Raw genomic sequence first — 15,996 nt, 5'->3', positions numbered from 1 at the left:
ACTGTATCTGCCTTGAAAAGGAAGTGAAAAATCTGTCGATGTGCCCTTGAGCAAGGCACTTTACCCTAATTGCGCCAACGCTGACCCTGGCCATGACCCCACATTCAGAGGGTGTCTCTGATGGTAATCTCTATGCAAAAAAAAAGTTTTAATCTCACACACGTGTCTACTAACTACTTGTGAAATAGGACAAATATAACATCTAACAATTTATTATTATTACCTCATGTCACTGAAGGGAAATTGGAAAAGGTCATGCTCACTGAAATACCTAAATGAGGCAAGAGAGAGACAGAAAGAGAGAGTGAGAAATAAAGAGAGAGAAAGTCTCAGAAATAGGGAGGGAGAGTGACAGAAAGGGGGAGAGAGAGTGATAGAAAGGGGGAGAGAGTGTGATAGAAAGGGGGAGAGAGAGTGATAGAAAGGGGGAGAGAGAGTGATAGAAAGGGGGAGATAGTGACAGAAGGGGGAGAGAGAGTGACACAAATAGATGGAGAGAGTGACAGAAAAAGGGAGAGAGTGACAGAAAGGAGTAGAGAGAGTGACAGAAATACAGAGTGACAGAGAGAGAGAGAGAGAGAGAGAGAGAGAGAGAGAGAGAGAGAGAGAGAGAGAGAGAGTATAGAGTATCAGAAAGCGGGAGCGAGAGTAACAGAAAGAGTCTCGCTGTGATTCCCTGACACCCGTAGGTTGATGGGAGTGGTATTATGAGTGACCTGGCCTATAGAACGCCCGTCCAGCGCTCTAACATTTATGGGAATGGAGAGGGGCTGAGTGGGGATGTTCAACTCGGAAGTCAGGGTACCGTCCAGAAATCTCTCATCGGCCCCAGAGTCAATGAGGATCCAGAGAGATTTAGACTGGTTTTCCCACAGCAGAATGGCATGAAAAAGGGAAGCAGCAAAGTTCTCCATGTGGCCCACCGGAGTACTCGCTCCTACCGGTGAGCCTGGTCTTTTAAAGGATGAGAGGACACAAAATCCCGCAACACAGGCATATCTTCGTGTTGATCCTGTATTGCCGTTCCGCTGGCGACAGCCCAGCTCTACCTAGTTGCATAGGCTTGGGAAGCTGTGACTCGGGTGCCATCGGCAACTCTCGGGGGAGGTTGGGAAGCCTCGGGTTCTCTCGGCAACGGGACCATCGAGGACTTCCGGGATGACTCGGAGGCAAGGTGGAATCCCTGGGCGTGCGAGTGAAATTGAATTTCCTCTCCCTCCGTTGTTCCTGTAATCGCCCATCAATTTGGAATCAAAAACCTTCTTCACCTCCCCCACAAACCCCTCTAGACTAACGCATATGGCCGGCTGCTGTTCCCATACAGCAGTAACACAGGTGAAAGCCCTCCCGGACATCAGCGTGATGAGGTAAGCTATCTGGAGTGATCCGAGGGGAAGGAGGGCACACTGAGCTAGGAACGCCCGACAGGTGCTCGGGTCTCCATTGAAGTGTTCTGGAGGAGGTAAGTGGGGCTCCCAAGAAGGTGGAGTGACCGGTGAGACGATGCTACTAACAGCTGAGTTACTGAGAGGCTGTGGGGTTACTACCGTGGTAGGCTGCCACCCAGACAACCCATGGAATTGCTCCAGCAGCATGTCCAACCCCCGGTCATGGCGTTCTGCCAACGTTTGAACCCCCTCCGTAAGGCCACGAAGCAACTCCTCCTGCCTACCGATGGTGGCTCCTTGGGAGGAGATGGCATTGCAGCAGCCGGGTCTGCTGGGTTAGTCGTGGCCAGCTCGTACTAACACGTTGCAGTTAAAACCTAGATGCAGACAACATCTCGAAGTAACAACAGTTTATTAATCCAACAAGGGCAGGCAAGAGACAGGTCAACGGCAGGCAGAGGTCAGGGTCAGGGTAGGCAGACTTCAGTAATGCAAATAGGTGGGGAAAAGGTACAGGATGGCAGGAAGGCTCAGGGTCAGGGTAGGCAGAGGTCAGTAATCCATATAGGTATGTCAAAGGTACAGGAAGGCAGGCAGGCGGGCTCAGGGTCAGGGTCATTATATTTTTTTATCATAGGTAATTTTACGAAAATCGAAATTTAGCAAGCTAGCTGGCTAATAATAGCTAGTCAACTAGCTTGCTAAATTGCAATTTTTTGTAAATCAACTTTAACTTTATGGTGTTATGACATGAGCATGAAATTGTAATTCTGGTTGTTTAAACTTCTTTGGAATAGGGGGCATTATCTTCATGTCCGGATCAAAAGTGTGGTCAAAGTAACTGCTACTCAGGCCCAGAAACTAAGATGTGCATAGTATTAGTAGATTTGGATGGAAAACACTCTGAAGTTTCTAAAACTGTTTGAATGATGTCTGTGAATACCAACCATTCAGAACTCTTTTTTTTAAGTCACTCTCTTTTCGATGGATTTCAATGGGAATCCAGATTTCTAAGGGATTTGCTTGCAGTTCCTATCGCTTCCACTGGATGTCAACAGTCTTTAGAAATTGGTTGAGGTTTTTCCTTTGAGAAATGAAGAAGTAGCACTGTTCAGAACGAGGGTAGAGAGAAGTGTACTCTTTGTTAGAGGCGCGTGACCTGAAAGCTCGCTACACTTTATTTTCCTCCGGTATTGAACGTAGTTTATCCTGTCTTAAATGTGATTATTTACATTACAAAATACCTTAAAGTTGTATTAGGAAAGTTGTTTGAAATGTTCGGACAAAGATTACAGGTAACTTATGAGATATTTTGTAGTCATGTTGCGCGAGTTGGAACCAGTGTTTTTCTGGATCAAACGCACAGTAGGTTTTGGATATATATCGATGGAATTAATCGAACAAAAGGACCATTTGTGATGTTTATGGGACATATTGGAGTGCCAACAGAAGAATATCGTCAAAGGTAAAGCATGAATTATATCTTTATTTCTGCGTTTTGTGTCGCGCTTGGCAGGTTGAAATATGATTGTATGTGTTTGTTTGCTGGGGTGCTGTCCTCAGATAATCGCATTGTTTGCTTTCGCCATAAAGACTTTTTGAAATCTGACACGTTGCCTAGATACCTGTATGCCTATGGATGTGTAGCTAGCTATCTAGCCGATCTATGGATGTGTAGTTAGCTATCTTGCCGATCTATGGATGTGTAGCTAGCTATCTAGCCGATCTAAGGATGTGTAGCTAGCTATCTAGCCGATCTATGGATGTGTAGCTAGCTATCTAGCCGATCTAAGGATGTGTAGCTAGCTATCTAGCCGATCTATGGATGTGTAGCTAACTATCAGCCGATCTATGGATGTGTAGCTAGCTATCTAGCCGATCTATGGATGTGTAGCTAGCTATCTAGCCGATCTATGGATGTGTAGCTAGCTATCTAGCCGATCTATGGATGTGTAGCTAGTTGGTATACATATAGGTTCAGAACCTAGTTATGAATCGAAACTATCATAGCCAGTTGTATCAAATTCAAAACAGTCTGAATGACCTTCATGAAGCCTATGGATTGAGTAGAATTTAATATAACTTTGTGCCAAGGATAAAAGTAATGTATACATGTAGTTATTACCATGCATACGATCCCCACATTGTAGCCTGTACATGTAATATATTCACTGATCATGTACTCTACCTTGGCAAATAAAAGGCGCAGTTTAGGTATGAATGTCTTTGGGATTATTTGTCAGTCTTATCCAATACCAGGAGTGTCAAATTCCAGTCTTTGAATGACACTGTGTCTGCTTGTATGTATTACAATTATACACTTTAACAGTGTTTACCAATCTTGGTCCTGAGACATCAATGGTTAGAAGTTTGTGAGTGCTTTTGGTGACAAGCCAAATTTCTTCAGCCTCCTGAGGTTGAAGAGGCGCTGCTGCGCCTTCCTCACACAGACAGCGTCGTGAAGAAGGCGCAGCAGCGCCTCTTCAACCTCAGGAGGCTGAAGAAATTTGGCTTGTCACCAAAAGCACTCACAAACTTCTACAGATGCACAATCGAGAGCATCCTGGCGGGCTGTATCACCGCCTGGTACGGCAACTGCTCCGCCCTCAACCGTAAGGCTCTCCAGAGGGTAATGAGGTCTGCACAACGCATCACCGGGGGCAATCTACCTGCCCTCCAGGACACCTACACCACCCGATGTTACAGGAAGGCCATAAAGATCATCAAGGACATCAACCACCCGAGCCACTGCCTGTTCACCCCGCTATCATCCAGAAGGCGAGGTCAGTACAGGTGCATCAAAGCTGGGACCGAGAGACTGAAAAACAGCTTCTATCTCAAGGCCATCAGACTGTTAAACAGCCACCACTAACATTGAGTGGCTGCTGCCAACACACTGTCATTGACACTGACCCAACTCCAGCCACTTTAATAATGGGAATTGATGGGAAATGATGTAAATATATCACTAGCCACTTTAAACAATGCTACCTTATATAATGTTACTTACCCTACATTATTCATCTCATATGCATACGTATATACTGTACTCTATATCATCGACTGCATCCTTATGTAATACATGTATCACTAGCCACTTTAACTATGCCACTTTGTTTACTTTGTCTACATACTCATCTCATATGTATATACTGTACTCGATACCATCTACTGTATGCTGCCCTGTACCATCACTCATTCATATATCCTTATGTACATATTCTTTATCCCCTTACACTGTGTATAAGACAGTAGTTTTGTAATTGTTAGTTAGATTACTTGTTGGTTATTACTGCATTGTCGGAACTAGAAGCACAAGCATTTCGCTACACTCGCATTAACATCTGCTAACCATGTGAATGTGACAAATAAAATTTGATTTGATTTACACATTGTAACTAATAGACTACAAACAGGATTTAACTAGCTAAAGGCTGATTTGAAATTCATATATACAGAAACAGAACTACACTTCCTATGCATCATGTAAATACTCTAAAACTGGTTCATCTCAATATATAATGCCCTTCATCTGCATTGATCTGATAACCACAGGATAGGTGTAGTATTTCATCAAATGAGAGACCTCATTTTAACCAGTAGAGAATGTGAAACGCTTTATTGAAAGTTCATTATCCAAGGGTTATAAATACATAATACCTGCATTATAAATATTATAATTGTATAAATACAAGTTCAGTCTGTATTTCAATGCACATCTGATGTGCATTATAAACACAGAGGAAGAAAGAGGTGGCTGGAGAGGTGTAAAAGACAGAAAGGGAAAGAGGTAAGAAGAGAGGAGCAGGGAAGACAGCATATGATTAATGAATCACAGTGCTACCCTAATATTCTCTCAGTTCATCACAATTACATAATAGTGTCTCTAGTCAGCCCCCCGAAGGTTATCTTAAGAGCGGGTGAGATGGCAATGATGGGAATGGGGTTTGGCATCCTCTCTCACATCAAAACATATCTGCAGATGACAGACAGATGGAGAGAGAGAGCATGTTTAAGCCTTGTTTTTATTTTTTTATTTTAACATTGTTAATCATCATAATCATCAGGAGGTGAAATGCAAAACTCAACTCAAATCAAATCAAAGTTTATTTGTCACATGCGCCAAATACAACACTGAAATGCTTAAGGCTCGAACCAACAGTGCAATTTCTATAAAAAAAACTGACCGGTAAAACTGACCTTGGTAACAGGTAAAACTAACCTTGGATCATTAACTCTGGGACTACTGCATCTCTATCTGTATTTCAATGTAAATGTCACGGATCCCCCTGGTACTGATGGTCATTCTGTTCACCAGTTCCGGAGGTCACCGGCTTTCTAGGCTTCACTGAACGGGATTCATTATCATCAACCCCAGGAATGTCTTGTCTGATTACACACACCTGGTTCCCCTTTCCCCTGATTAGTATGTTATATATGTGCCCTCTGTTCCCTCTGTCTTTGTCGGTTATTGTTCTCATGTCCGTTGATGATGTGAGTACCTATGTGTTGGTGGTGTGAGTACCTATGCGTTGATGATGTGAGTACCTATGTGTTGGTGGTGTGAGTACCTCTGTGTTGGTGGGGTGAGTACCTATGCGTTGATGATGTGAGTACCTCTGTGTTGGTGGTGTGAGTACCTATGTGTTGGTGGTGTGAGTACCTATGTGTTGGTGGTGTGAGTACCTCTGTGTTGGTGGGGTGAGTACCTATGCGTTGATGATGTGAGTACCTCTGTGTTGGTGGTGTGAGTACCTATGTGTTGGTGGTGTGAGTACCTATGTGTTGGTGGTGTGAGTACCTATGTGTTGGTGGTGTGAGTACCTATGTGTTGGTGGTGTGAGTACCTATGTGTTGGTGGTGTGAGTACCTCTGTGTTGGTGGTGTGAGTACCTATGTGTTGGTGGGGTGAGTACCTATGTGTTGGTGGTGTGAGTACCTATGTGTTGGTGGGGTGAGTACCTATGTGTTGGTGGTGTGAGTACCTATGTGTTGGTGGTGTGAGTACCTATGTGTTGGTGGTGTGAGTACCTCTGTGTTGGTGGTGTGAGTACCTATGTGTTGGTGGTGTGAGTACCTATGTGTTGGTGGTGTGAGTACCTCTGTGTTGGTGGTGTGAGTACCTCTGTGTTGGTGGTGTGAGTACCTCTGTGTTGGTGGGGTGAGTACCTCTGTGTTGGTGGTGTGAGTACCTATGTGTTGGTGGTGTGAGTACCTCTGTGTTGGTGGTGTGAGTACCTCTGTGTTGGTGGTGTGAGTACCTATGTGTTGGTGGTGTGAGTACCTCTGTGTTGGTGGTGTGAGTACCTATGCGTTGGTGGTGTGAGTACCTATGTGTTGGTGGTGTGAGTACCTATGTGTTGGTGGTGTGAGTACCTATGTGTTGGTGGTGTGAGTACCTATGTGTTGGTGGTGTGAGTACCTATGCGTTGATGATGTGAGTACCTCTGTGTTGGTGGTGTGAGTACCTATGTGTTGGTGGTGTGAGTACCTATGCGTTGGTGGTGTGAGTACCTATGTGTTGGTGGTGTGAGTACCTCTGTGTTGGTGGTGTGAGTACCTCTGTGTTGGTGATGTGAGTACCTATGTGTTGGTGGTGTGAGTACCTATGTGTTGGTGGTGTGAGTACCTATGTGTTGGTGGTGTGAGTACCTCTGTGTTGGTGGTGTGAGTACCTATGTGTTGGTGGTGTGAGTACCTATGCGTTGATGATGTGAGTACCTCTGTGTTGGTGGTGTGAGTACCTATGTGTTGGTGGTGTGAGTACCTATGTGTTGGTGGTGTGAGTACCTATGCGTTGATGATGTGAGTACCTCTGTGTTGGTGGTGTGAGTACCTATGTGTTGGTGGTGTGAGTACCTATGCGTTGATGATGTGAGTACCTCTGTGTTGGTGGTGTGAGTACCTATGTGTTGGTGGTGTGAGTACCTCTGTGTTGGTGGTGTGAGTACCTATGTGTTGGTGGTGTGAGTACCTATGTGTTGGTGGTGTGAGTACCTCTGTGTTGGTGGTGTGAGTACCTATGTGTTGGTGGTGTGAGTACCTATGTGTTGGTGGTGTGAGTACCTCTGTGTTGGTGGTGTGAGTACCTATGTGTTGGTGGTGTGAGTACCTATGTGTTGGTGGTGTGAGTACCTATGTGTTGGTGGTGTGAGTACCTATGTGTTGGTGGTGTGAGTACCTATGTGTTGGTGGTGTGAGTACCTATGTGTTGGTGGTGTGAGTACCTATGTGTTGGTGGTGTGAGTACCTATGTGTTGGTGGTGTGAGTACCTCTGTGTTGGTGGTGTGAGTACCTATGTGTTGGTGGTGTGAGTACCTATGTGTTGGTGGTGTGAGTACCTCTGTGTTGGTGGTGTGAGTACCTATGTGTTGGTGGTGTGAGTACCTATGTGTTGGTGGTGTGAGTACCTATGTGTTGGTGGTGTGAGTACCTCTGTGTTGGTGGTGTGAGTACCTATGTGTTGGTGGTGTGAGTACCTATGTGTTGGTGGTGTGAGTACCTCTGTGTTGGTGGTGTGAGTACCTATGTGTTGGTGGTGTGAGTACCTCTGTGTTGGTGGTGTGAGTACCTATGTGTTGGTGGTGTGAGTACCTCTGTGTTGGTGGTGTGAGTACCTATGTGTTGGTGGTGTGAGTACCTCTGTGTTGGTGGTGTGAGTACCTATGTGTTGGTGGTGTGAGTACCTATGTGTTGGTGGTGTGAGTACCTATGTGTTGGTGGTGTGAGTACCTCTGTGTTGGTGGTGTGAGTACCTATGTGTTGGTGGTGTGAGTACCTATGTGTTGGTGGTGTGAGTACCTATGTGTTGGTGGTGTGAGTACCTATGTGTTGGTGGTGTGAGTACCTATGTGTTGGTGGTGTGAGTACCTCTGTGTTGGTGGTGTGAGTACCTATGTGTTGGTGGTGTGAGTACCTCTGTGTTGGTGGTGTGAGTACCTCTGTGTTGGTGGTGTGAGTACCTATGTGTTGGTGGTGTGAGTACCTATGCGATGGTGATGTGAGTACCTATGCGATGGTGCAGCTGTTATGCTGCGTGCTTTATATATATTGTGCGTTACAGGTATCGTCCCGTGTCGGTCAACAAGGTTTACCCTCGCTCTTTTGTTTGGGGTACAGCCCAGTGTTTTTGTATACATGCTTCTCTTCGGTGTATTAAAAACCCCTATTGTGTATTCCTGTGCCTGCCTCCAAAATCCTTTATACCAGCATGACAGTAAAGCATCTCTTTAATAATACTTCCTGTTGACCTGACCAAGTGAACTCCCACCTCTGATCATGTTGTGCCCTCTATGTAGCCAGTTGAGATGAGAGAGGGATTCTCCGACACAGCTGATATAACCCTAGAGGATTTATGGAGAAGAGGAGAGATGGATGAAGTGAAGGAGAGAGACAGTTATTGAGAAAATAAGGTAGTTAGAGTCAGTTTTCAACAGGAAACTGTGTGTGTGGCCTCAACTGTTGTCCACACCACACTAAGTGGCTGCAGAGTACTTTATGCTGAAAAACATGAACGGAAACACGAGGACAAACAATATAGCGTAGTTGTAGAAATAATGAAGTGTCTTACTATTCTCCATGGTTGGCCCTCTTACTATTCTCCATGGTTGGCCCTCTTACTATTCTCCATGGTTGGCCCTCTTGCTATTCTCCACGGTTGGCCCTCTTGCTATTCTCCATGGTTGGCCCTCTTACTATTCTCCATGGTTGGCCCTCTTGCTATTCTCCATGGTTGGCCCTCTTGCTATTCTCCATGGTTGGCCCTCTTGCTATTCTCCATGGTTGGCCCTCTTGCTATTCTCCATGGTTGGCCCTCTTACTATTCTCCATGGTTGGCCCTCTTGCTATTCTCCATGGTTGGCCCTCTTACTATTCTCCATGGTTGGCCCTCTTACTATTCTCCATGGTTGGCCCTCTTACTATTCTCCATGGTTGGCCCTCTTGCTATTCTCCATGGTTGGCCCTCTTGCTATTCTCCATGGTTGGCCCTCTTACTATTCTCCATGGTTGGCCCTCTTACTATTCTCCATGGTTGGCCCTCTTACTATTCTCCATGGTTGGCCCTCTTACTATTCTCCATGGTTGGCCCTCTTACTATTCTCCATGGTTGGCCCTCTTACTATTCTCCATGGTTGGCCCTCTTACTATTCTCCATGGTTGGCCCTCTTACTATTCTCCATGGTTGGCCCTCTTACTATTCTCCATGGTTGGCCCTCTTACTATTCTCCATGGTTGGCCCTCTTACTATTCTCCATGGTTGGCCCTCTTACTATTCTCCATGGTTGGTCCTCTTACTATTCTCCATGGTTGGCCCTCTTACTATTCTCCATGGTTGGCCCTCTTGCTATTCTCCATGGTTGGCCCTCTTGCTATTCTCCATGGTTGGCCCTCTTGCTATTCTCCATGGTTGGCCCTCTTGCTATTCTCCATGGTTGGCCCTCTTGCTATTCTCCATGGTTGGCCCTCTTGCTATTCTCCATGGTTGGCCCTCTTGCTATTCTCCATGGTTGGCCCTCTTGCTATTCTCCATGGTTGGCCCTCTTGCTATTCTCCATGGTTGGCCCTCTTGCTATTCTCCATGGTTGGCCCTCTTGCTATTCTCCATGGTTGGCCCTCTTGCTATTCTCCATGGTTGGCCCTCTTGCTATTCTCCATGGTTGGCCCTCTTACTATTCTCCATGGTTGGCCCTCTTGCTATTCTCCATGGTTGGCCCTCTTGCTATTCTCCATGGTTGGCCCTCTTGCTATTCTCCATGGTTGGCCCTCTTACTATTCTCCATGGTTGGCCCTCTTGCTATTCTCCATGGTTGGCCCTCTTGCTATTCTCCATGGTTGGCCCTCTTGCTATTCTCCATGGTTGGCCCTCTTGCTATTCTCCATGGTTGGCCCTCTTACTATTCTCCATGGTTGGCCCTCTTGCTATTCTCCATGGTTGGCCCTCTTGCTATTCTCCATGGTTGGCCCTCTTACTATTCTCCATGTTTGGCCCTCTTGCTATTCTCCATGGTTGGCCCTCTTGCTATTCTCCATGGTTGGCCCTCTTACTATTCTCCATGGTTGGCCCTCTTGCTATTCTCCATGGTTGGCCCTCTTGCTATTCTCCATGGTTGGTCCTCTTACTATTCTCCATGGTTGGCCCTCTTGCTATTCTCCATGGTTGGCCCTCTTACTATTCTCCATGGTTGGCCCTCTTGCTATTCTCCATGGTTGGCCCTCTTGCTATTCTCCATGGTTGGTCCTCTTACTATTCTCCATGGTTGGCCCTCTTGCTATTCTCCATGGTTGGCCCTCTTACTATTTATTCTCCATGGTTGGCCCTCTTGCTATTCTCCATGGTTGGCCCTCTTGCTATTCTCCATGGTTGGCCCTCTTACTATTCTCCATGGTTGGCCCTCTTGCCTATTCTTGGAAGGTGGAAGGAGCAATCAATCAGATTGATACATGAGTATGTAGGTATGGGTTATAGGCTGTCTAATTGTTCTACATCTTTTTCAATATGGGTGATTTAAAATAGCCTGTGTTGTTTTTGTACAGACATCACACCCTTACCTAAACAGCACCCTCATCTGAGAAGTAGAAATTTCAGGGAGAGAAACTGGGAATTTAATAACTGCAGTTGACATAGTTCAGTAAATGGAAGAATACTGTTGTTGCAATGTGAATGACTCTTAACAGCCTTTGGTTGTGCGTAGTGTAGACTATGGTGTTGCCAGGGAACAGCACCTTCTTCGAAGAAATAGGAGGTGAAGATCTCCTGCACCACGATTGCCTCTTGCTGCGTTGTTGGACCCCATTCTTGAAACATCCTGCAGAGCAGCAGACTTCTCCTCTGGGACACGACGGCGAGCTGCAGATCCCCTCCTGCAGAGCAGCAGACTTCTCCTCTGGGACACGACGGTGAGCTGCAGATCCCCTCCTGCAGAGCAGCAGACTTCTCCTCTAGCACACGGCGGTGAGCTGCAGATCCCCTCCTGCAGAGCAGCAGACTTCTCCTCTGGCACACGACGGCGAGCTGCAGATCCCCTCCTGCAGAGCAGCAGACTTCTCCTCTGGCACACGACGGCGAGCTGCAGATCCCCTCCTGCAGAGCAGCAGACTTCTCCTCTGGCACACGACGGTGAGCTGCAGATCCCCTCCTGCAGAGCAGCAGACTTCTCCTCTGGCACACGACAGCGAGCTGCAGATCCCCTCCTGCAGAGCAGCAGACTTCTCCTCTGGCACACGACGGCGAGCTGCAGATCCCCTCCTGCAGAGCAGCAGACTTCTCCTCTGGCACACGACGGCGAGCTGCAGATCCCCTCCTGCAGAGCAGCAGACTTCTCCTCTGGCACACGGCGATGAGCTGCAGATAACTTCCTGGTCCTCATGTCCATCCTCATGAAGTTAAGCAGGACAAAGGTAGCCTTCACACACCTGAAGTCCTCCAGGAGGCAGTCCCAGATGGCCCTGGTCACCTTGCAGTGCCCTACACGTTAACAGTAGGCAATCGTTTTGAAGCAATCTCCAGTTACAAGTTATATGTAGGAATATGGAAGACAATGTAATTATTAGACTTTTACATCACCAGGACATTGTGGGTTACTAAAGTATAATATCTCTGTCAATGGTGTATTGTAGGCGAAGTCAGGTGCAGGAGAGCAGAGTATAATGAATAGGTGCACTTTTATTATAGTTCCAAAAACGAGAGCACTACATAAATCAAACGCGCAAAAAACTAAACGGAACATAAAAAGTAGAGCATGTAAACTAACACCCAAATAACATGAAACAATTACACACAAAACATGATGGGAACCAGAGGGTTAAATACAAGTAGATTGATTGGGGAAATGAAAACCAGGTGTGTATGGAAACAAGACAAATGGAAACCAGGTGTGTATGGAAACAAGACAAGACAAATGGAAACCAGGTGTGTATGGAAACAAGACAAGACAAATGGAAACCAGGTGTGTATGGAAACAAGACAAGACAAATGGAAACCAGGTGTGTATGGAAACAAGACAAGACAAATGGAAACCAGGTGTGTATGGAAACAAGACAAGACAAATGGAAACCAGGTGTGTATGGAAACAAGACAAGACAAATGGAAACCAGGTGTGTATGGAAACAAGACAAGACAAATGGAAACCAGGTGTGTATGGAAACAAGACAAGACAAATGGAAACCAGGTGTGTATGGAAACAAGACAAGACAAATGGAAACCAGGTGTGTATGGAAACAAGACAAGACAAATGGAAACCAGGTGTGTATGGAAACAAGACAAGACAAATGGAAACCAGGTGTGTATGGAAACAAGACAAGACAAATGGATATATGAAAAATGGAGCTGCGATGGCTAGAAAGCCGGTGACGTCGATCGCCGAACGTCGCCCGAACAAGGAGAGGAGAACGCCGCCCGAACAAGGAGAGGAGAACGTCGCCCGAACAAGGAGAGGAGAAGCCGCCCGAACAAGGAGAGGAGAACGCCGCCCGAACAAGGAGAGGAGAACGTCGCCCGAACAAGGAGAGGAGAAGCCGCCCGAACAAGGAGAGGAGAACGCCGCCCGAACAAGGAGAGGAGAACGTCGCCCGAACAAGGAGAGGAGAACGTCGCCCGAACAAGGAGAGGAGAACGTCGCCCGAACAAGGAGAGGAGAACGTCGCCCGAACAAGGAGAGGAGAACGCCGCCCGAACAAGGAGAGGAGAAGCCGCCCGAACAAGGAGAGGAGAACGCCGCCCGAACAAGGAGAGGAGAACGTCGCCCGAACAAGGAGAGGAGAAGCCGCCCGAACAAGGAGAGGAGAATGCCGCCCGAACAAGGAGAGGAGAACGTCGCCCGAACAAGGAGAGGAGCCGACTTTGGCGGAAGTCGTGACAATCTCATCACAACTCATGACAACATTGGATAGATAGATGCATGCGCACACACATGTTCATGTGTAGCATGTGACAACAGCAGGATCATATCAAGGATAGCATCACAAATTAATACATAAATACCACTTGAAGATTGATGATGAGTTGATCATTTGAATCAGCAGTACAATGCCGAGGCAAAAATCTAAATGTGCCCCTCTTTGAGTCCCCAGGACAAGGACTGAGAACCACTGTTCTTCATTGGGACCTCTTCATAGGTAGACAGGCTTTCATAGCTCACAATATCTGAGGACAGAAAACCTCACAAGAAACAGACTTCATTATAGTCAAATTACACTGCACTGAATAATATGTTACTATTATCTCCGTCCTCACTTTTATTATCTCCGTCCTCACTTCTATTATCTCCGTCGTCACTTCTGGGGACAGGAACTACACAAAAGCACCTACCTTATCCAGAATAGCCTACTTTCTCACTTTGACAGTTGGGGCTGCTATCCTTTCACCCTCCTCCAAGGCTGATAGCTAGCTACCTACAAATGCAAGTGATAAATACATCAAGATAGCTTGCTAATATAAAGTTAGGTAGCTGGTGATATCTAATTCACTTGGCTCGCTATCTATACAGTATGTAAAGTGGGCTAGATAGCTAGATAGCTAGCCAACTAGCTAGCCATGTTTGCAGCTCATTTGAGATAGCCTGCACTGTAGCTAATAATACATTGTTTAAAAAAAAAATTCTAAATGGATTTACTTACTTGAATAGGTTCTCCCAGCCATGTGTACAATTGGAAACAGGGCAGCAAAGTTTGTTTGTCACCAGAGCATTTTAGAGGATATTACTATCGAAATATGTATGCATTTAATTACCAGAACTTCATACAAACTTGATATGCTGAATTATTGACGGACAATCGAACATGCTGCTATATGCTGCAATATGCTGCTAGCACGCCCACGCCCACAGCACGCCCACAGCACGCCCACGCCCACAGCACGCCCACGCCCACAGCACGCCCACAGCACGCCCAAAAAGAGGGAGAGAGTGACAAAAAGAAGGAGAGTGACAGAAAGAGGGAGAGAGTGACAGAAAGAGGGAGAGAGTGACAGAAAGAGGGAGAGAGTGACAGAAAGAGGGAGAGAGTGACAGAAAGAGGGAGAGAGTGACAGAAAGAGGGAGGGAGTGACAGAAAGAGGGAGAGAGTGACAGAAAGAGGGAGAGAGTGACAGAAAGAGGGAGAGTGTGACAGAAAGAGGGAGGGAGTGACAGAAAGAGGGAGGGAGTGACAGAAAGAGGGAATTAAAAAAATGAAAGTTCAAATTTGATATGCTTTATATCAACCATAAAGCAGAATGAGTAAAACATGAGTAGATTAGACCTCTGGTAGGACTCTGTAAGCCCTCACTTCGGACTCTGTTAAGACTTTGTCACAAAGGTCAGGGAGCGTTGTGATGTGATGGCAGTGACATATCGTACAAATGATGTCCCGGGGCTGTTATGCCTGTTAGTTAATCAGCTCCTTTCCATACTCAGACTGACCATCCATCTACATCGTTGAATATCTATTTATACAACAAACACACAGAGAAAAGGCGTATTCTTCACATCATCTCCCTCATCCCTGATAATAACTTTGAATGATGTGTGTACTGCTGTCTATCCATCCACACTGGAAAAAACAGAACTTGTTTCATCAACAAACGTGTATCTTCTTGACTGTATTATCATTCACAAATTGCTCCAAACAATAATAATGTTATTACATAGTATATACCTCCACCCTCCTAATAATGTTATTACATAGTATATACCTCCACCCTCCTAATAATGTTATTACATAGTATATACCTCCACCCTCCTAATAATGTTATTACATAGTATATACCTCCACCCTCCTAATAATGTTATTACATAGTATATACCCTCCACCCTCCACCCTCCTAATAATGTTATTACATAGTATATACCTCCACCCTCCTAATAATGTTATTACATAGTATATACCTCCACCCTCCTAATAATATTATTACATAGTATATACCTCCACCCTCCCCTCCTAATAATGTTATTACATAGTATATACCCCCACCCTCCTAATAATGTTATTACATAGTATATACCCCCACCCTCCACCCTCCTATTAATGTTATTACATAGTATATACCCTCCACCCTCCTAATAATGTTATTACATAGTATATACCCCCCACCCTCCACCCTCCTAATAATGTTATTACATAGTATATACCTCCACCCTCCTAATAATGTTATTACATAGTATATACCCTCCACCCTCCTAATAATGTTATTACATAGTATATACCCCCACCCTCCTAATAATGTTATTACATAGTATATACCCCGACCCTCCTAATAATGTTATTACATAGTATATACCCTCCACCCTCCTAATAATGTTATTACATAGTATATACCCCCACCCTCCTAATAATGTTATTACATAGTATATACCCTCCACCCTCCTAATAATGTTATTACATAGTATATACCCTCCACCCTCCACCCTCCTAATAATGTTATTACATAGTATATACCCTCCTAATAATGTTATTACATAGTATATACCCTCCTAATAATGTTATTACATATTATATACCCTCCTAATAATGTTATTACATAGTATATACCCCCACCCTCCTAATAATGTTATTACATAGTATATACCCCGACCCTCCTAATAATGTTATTACATAGTATATACCCTCCACCCTCCTAATAATGTTATTACA

General features: G+C 45.4%; 1 long non-coding RNA gene across 6 annotated transcripts; it reads right to left on the bottom strand.

Moving 5' to 3' along the window:
• Nucleotides 1-6,753: 6,753 nt before the first annotated feature.
• On the bottom strand, nucleotides 6,754-8,523 carry LOC127916284 (uncharacterized). Of its 6 annotated transcripts, XR_008094242.1 has the most exons (5): nucleotides 8,375-8,523; nucleotides 8,122-8,213; nucleotides 8,007-8,075; nucleotides 7,731-7,937; nucleotides 6,848-7,638 (listed from the first exon to the last, which is right to left on the bottom strand). It is a non-coding gene; the product is annotated as an uncharacterized LOC127916284 (long non-coding RNA). The 6 variants fall into 6 exon arrangements; XR_008094263.1 differs by lacking the exon at nucleotides 8,375-8,523 and having other exon boundaries at nucleotides 6,754-6,879; nucleotides 7,087-7,638; nucleotides 8,007-8,132; XR_008094252.1 differs by lacking the exon at nucleotides 7,731-7,937 and having other exon boundaries at nucleotides 8,030-8,075.
• Between the last annotated feature and the right edge of the window lie 7,473 nt (nucleotides 8,524-15,996).

This window comes from Oncorhynchus keta, chromosome 4, assembly GCF_023373465.1.
Source record: "Oncorhynchus keta strain PuntledgeMale-10-30-2019 chromosome 4, Oket_V2, whole genome shotgun sequence".
NCBI classification, from domain to species: Eukaryota; Metazoa; Chordata; class Actinopteri; order Salmoniformes; family Salmonidae; genus Oncorhynchus; species Oncorhynchus keta.
This window is presented reverse-complemented; position numbering and strand designations above follow the sequence as displayed.